The sequence below is a fragment of the Ostrea edulis genome, chromosome 7 (assembly GCF_947568905.1).
Source record: "Ostrea edulis chromosome 7, xbOstEdul1.1, whole genome shotgun sequence".
NCBI classification, from domain to species: Eukaryota; Metazoa; Mollusca; class Bivalvia; order Ostreida; family Ostreidae; genus Ostrea; species Ostrea edulis.
The window spans coordinates 56,939,512-56,946,250 of NC_079170.1; positions in this window are offsets into that span (position 1 = coordinate 56,939,512).

The window sequence follows — 6,739 nt, forward strand, 5'->3', positions numbered from 1 at the left end:
GGTACACATTAGTCTGATTACACAGATCTACAGGTACACATTAGTCTGATTACACAGATCTACAGGTACACATTAGTCTGATTACAGAGATCTACAGCTGCACATTAGTCTGATTACACAGATCTACAGCTACACACTAGTCTGATTACACAGATCTGCACTACACATTAGTCTGATTACACAGATCTACAGCTACACATTAGTCTGATTACACAGATCTACAGGTACACATTAGTCTGATTACACAGATCTATAGGTACACATTAGTCTGATTACACAGATCTACAGTTACACATTAGTCTGACTACACAGATCTACAGCTACACATTAGTCTGATTACACAGATCTATAGGTACATATTAGTCTGATTACACAGATCTACAGCTACACATTAGTCTGATTACACAGATCTACAGCTACACATTAGTCTGATTACACAGACCTACAGGTACACATTAGTCTGATTACACAGATCTACAGCTACACATTAGTCTGATTACACAGTTCTATAGGTACACATTAGTCTGATTACACAGATCTACAGGTACACATTAGTCTGATTACACAGATCTACAGCTACACATTAGTCTGATTACACAGATTTCACTACACATTAGTCTGATTACACAGATCTACAGCTACATAGTCTAATTACACAAATCTACAGGTACACATTAGTCTGATTACACAGACCTACAGTTAGACATTAGTCTGATTACACAGATCTACAGGTACACATTAGTCTGATTACACAGATCTACAGCTACACATTAGTCTGATTACACAGATCTACAGCTACACATTAGTCTGATTACACAGATCTACAGCTACAAAGTCTGATTACACAGATCTACACTACACATTAGTCTGATTACACAGATCTACACTACACATTAGTCTGATTACACAGACCTACAGGTACACATTAGTCTGATTAAACAGATCTACAGCTACACATTAGTCTGATTACACAGATCTACAGCTACACATTAGTCTGATTACACAAATCTGCACTACACATTAGTCTGATTACACAGATCTACAGCTACACATTAGTCTCATTACACAGATCTACAGGTACACATTAGTCTGATTACACAGATCTATAGGTACACATTAGTCTGATTACACACATCTACAGCTACACATTAGTCGGATTACACAGATCTATAGGTACACATTAGTCTGATTACACAGATCTACAGCTACACATTAGTCTGATTACACAGATCTACAGCTACACATTGGTCTGATTACACAGACCTACAGGTACACATTAGTCTGATTACACAGATCTACAGCTACACATTAGTCTGATTACACAGATCTATAGGTACACATTAGTCTGATTACACAGATCTACATTACACATTAGTCTGATTACACAGATCTACAGCTACACATTAGTCTGATTACACAGATCTACAGCTACACATTAGGCTGATTACACAGACCTACAGGTACACATTAGTCTGATTACACAGATCTACAGCTACACATTAGTCTGATTACACAGATCTACAGCTACACATTAGTCTGATTACACAGATCTATAGGTACACATTAGTCTGATTACACAGATCTACAGCTACACATTAGTCTGATTACACAGATCTACAGCTACACATTAGTCTGATTACACAGATCAATAGGTACACATTAGTCTGATTACACAGATATACAGCTACACATTAGTCTGATTACACAGATCTACAGCTACATATTAGTCTGATTACACAGATCTACAGCTACACATTAGTCTGATTACAAAGATCTACAGCTACACATTAGTCTGATTACACAGATCTACAGGTACACATTAGTCTGATTACACAGATCTACAGGTACACATTAGTCTGATTACACAGATCTATAGCTACACATTAGTCTGATTACACAGATCTACAGGTATACATTAATCTCATTACACAGATTTACAGCTACACATTAGTCTGATTACACAGATCTACAGCTACATATTAGTCTGATTACACAGATCTACAGCTACACGTTAGTCTGATTACACAGATCTACAGCTACACATTAGTCTGATTACACAGATCTGCACTACATATTAGTCTGATTACACAGATCTACAGGTACACATTAGTCTGATTACACAGATCTGCACTACATATTAGTCTGATTACACAGATCTACAGGTACACATTAGTCTGATTACACAGACCTACAGGTACACATTAGTCTGATTACACAGATCTACAGCTACACATTAGTCTGATTACACAGATCTACAGCTACACATTAGTCTGATTACACAGATCTACAGGTACACATTAGTCTGATTACACAGATCTACAGCTACACATTAGTCTGATTACACAGATCTACAGCTACACATTAGTCTGATTACACAGATCTACAGCTACATATTAGTCTGATTACACAGATCTACAGGTACACATTAGTCTGATTACACAGATCTGCACTACATATTAGTCTGATTACACAGATCTACAGCTACACATTAGTCTGATTACACAGACCTACAGGTACACATTAGTCTGATTACACAGATTTACAGCTACACATTAGTCTGATTACACAGATCTACAGCTACACATTAGTCTGATTACACAGATCTACAGGTACACATTAATCTCATTACACAGATCTACAGCTACACATTAGTCTGATTACACAGATCTACAGCTACACATTAGTCTGATTACACAAATCTGCACTACACATTAGTCTGATTACACAGATCTACAGGTACACATTAGTCTGATTACACAGATCTGCACTACATATTAGTCTGATTACACAGATCTACAGGTACACATTAGTCTGATTACACAGATCTGCACTACATATTAGTCTGATTACACAGATCTACAGGTACACATTAGTCTGATTACACAGATCTACAGCTACACATTAGTCTGATTACACAGATCTACAGGTACACATTAGTCTGATTACACAGATCTGCACTACATATTAGTCTGATTACACAAATCTACAGCTACACATTAGTCTGATTACACAGATCTACAAGTACACATTAGTCTGATTACACAGATCTACAGGTACACATTAGTCTGATTACACAGATCTACAGCTACACATTAGTCTGATTACACAGATCTACAGCTACATATTAGTCTGATTACACAGATCTACAGGTACACATTAGTCTGATTACACAGATCTGCACTACATATTAGTCTGATTACACAGATCTACAGCTACACATTAGTCTGATTACACAGACCTACAGGTACACATTAGTCTAATTACACAGATTTACAGCTACACATTAGTCTGATTACACAGATCTACAGCTACACATTAGTCTGATTACACAGATCTACAGGTACACATTAATCTCATTACACAGATCTACAGCTACACATTAGTCTGATTACACAGATCTACAGCTACACATTAGTCTGATTACACAAATCTGCACTACACATTAGTCTGATTACACAGATCTATAAAGGTACACATTAGTCTGATTACACAGATCTGCACTACATATTAGTCTGATTACACAGATCTACAGGTACACATTAGTCTGATTACACAGATCTGCACTACATATTAGTCTGATTACACAGATCTACAGGTACACATTAGTCTGATTACACAGATCTACAGCTACACATTAGTCTGATTACACAGATCTACAGGTACACATTAGTCTGATTACACAGATCTGCACTACATATTAGTCTGATTACACAAATCTACAGCTACACATTAGTCTGATTACACAGATCTACAAGTACACATTAGTCTGATTACACAGATCTACAGCTACACATTAGTCTGATTACACAGATCTGCACTACACATTAGTCTGATTACACAGATCTACAGGTACACATTGGTCTGATTACACAGATCTACAGCTACACATTAGTCTGATTACACAGATCTACAGCTACACATTAGTCTGATTACACAAATCTGCACTACACATTAGTCTGATTACACAGATCTACAGCTACACATTGGTCTGATTACACAGACCTACAGGTACACATTAGTCTGATTACACAGATCTGCACTACACATTAGTCTGATTACACAGATCTACAGCTACACATTAGTCTGATTACACAGATCTGCACTACACATTAGTCTGATTACACAGATCTGCACTACACATTAGTCTGATTACACAGATCTACAGCTACACATTAGTCTGATTACACAGATCTACAGCTACACATTAGTCTGATTACACAGATCTGCACTACACATTAGTCTGATTACACAGATCTACAGGTACACATTAGTCTGATTACACAAATCTACACTACACATTAATCTGATTACACATATCTGCACTACACAGATCTACAGGTACACATTAGTCTGATTACACAGACCTACAGGTACACATTAGTCTGATTACACAGATCTACAGCTACACATTAGTCTGATTACACAGATCTACAGCTACACATTAGTCTGATTACACAGATCTACAGGTACACATTAGTCTGATTACACAGATCTACAGCTACACATTAGTCTGATTACACAGATCTACAGCTACACATTAGTCTGATTACACAGATCTACAGCTACATATTAGTCTGATTACACAGATCTACAGGTACACATTAGTCTGATTACACAGATCTGCACTACATATTAGTCTGATTACACAGATCTACAGCTACACATTAGTCTGATTACACAGACCTACAGGTACACATTAGTCTGATTACACAGATTTACAGCTACACATTAGTCTGATTACACAGATCTACAGCTACACATTAGTCTGATTACACAGATCTACAGGTACACATTAATCTCATTACACAGATCTACAGCTACACATTAGTCTGATTACACAGATCTACAGCTACACATTAGTCTGATTACACAAATCTGCACTACACATTAGTCTGATTACACAGATCTACAGGTACACATTAGTCTGATTACACAGATCTGCACTACATATTAGTCTGATTACACAGATCTACAGGTACACATTAGTCTGATTACACAGATCTGCACTACATATTAGTCTGATTACACAGATCTACAGGTACACATTAGTCTGATTACACAGATCTACAGCTACACATTAGTCTGATTACACAGATCTACAGGTACACATTAGTCTGATTACACAGATCTGCACTACATATTAGTCTGATTACACAAATCTACAGCTACACATTAGTCTGATTACACAGATCTACAAGTACACATTAGTCTGATTACACAGATCTACAGGTACACATTAGTCTGATTACACAGATCTACAGCTACACATTAGTCTGATTACACAGATCTACAGCTACATATTAGTCTGATTACACAGATCTACAGGTACACATTAGTCTGATTACACAGATCTGCACTACATATTAGTCTGATTACACAGATCTACAGCTACACATTAGTCTGATTACACAGACCTACAGGTACACATTAGTCTGATTACACAGATTTACAGCTACACATTAGTCTGATTACACAGATCTACAGCTACACATTAGTCTGATTACACAGATCTACAGGTACACATTAATCTCATTACACAGATCTACAGCTACACATTAGTCTGATTACACAGATCTACAGCTACACATTAGTCTGATTACACAAATCTGCACTACACATTAGTCTGATTACACAGATCTATAAAGGTACACATTAGTCTGATTACACAGATCTGCACTACATATTAGTCTGATTACACAGATCTACAGGTACACATTAGTCTGATTACACAGATCTGCACTACATATTAGTCTGATTACACAGATCTACAGGTACACATTAGTCTGATTACACAGATCTACAGCTACACATTAGTCTGATTACACAGATCTACAGGTACACATTAGTCTGATTACACAGATCTGCACTACATATTAGTCTGATTACACAAATCTACAGCTACACATTAGTCTGATTACACAGATCTACAAGTACACATTAGTCTGATTACACAGATCTACAGCTACACATTAGTCTGATTACACAGATCTGCACTACACATTAGTCTGATTACACAGATCTACAGGTACACATTGGTCTGATTACACAGATCTACAGCTACACATTAGTCTGATTACACAGATCTACAGCTACACATTAGTCTGATTACACAAATCTGCACTACACATTAGTCTGATTACACAGATCTACAGCTACACATTGGTCTGATTACACAGACCTACAGGTACACATTAGTCTGATTACACAGATCTGCACTACACATTAGTCTGATTACACAGATCTACAGCTACACATTAGTCTGATTACACAGATCTGCACTACACATTAGTCTGATTACACAGATCTGCACTACACATTAGTCTGATTACACAGATCTACAGCTACACATTAGTCTGATTACACAGATCTACAGCTACACATTAGTCTGATTACACAGATCTGCACTACACATTAGTCTGATTACACAGATCTACAGGTACACATTAGTCTGATTACACAAATCTACACTACACATTAATCTGATTACACATATCTGCACTACACAGATCTACAGGTACACATTAGTCTGATTACACAGATCTACAGCTACACATTAGTCTGATTACACAGATCTACACTACACATTATCCTGAGCGTCTGGTTGATACTAGTAATCTGACTTTCATATGAATGACCACAACCAATGATAACAAGAGTACTGCAAACTTTACAATACAGTCGGACAGTGAATTTCAACCTGGAAGCATATTGTGCACTCTGAATTGATGCAACACACAAT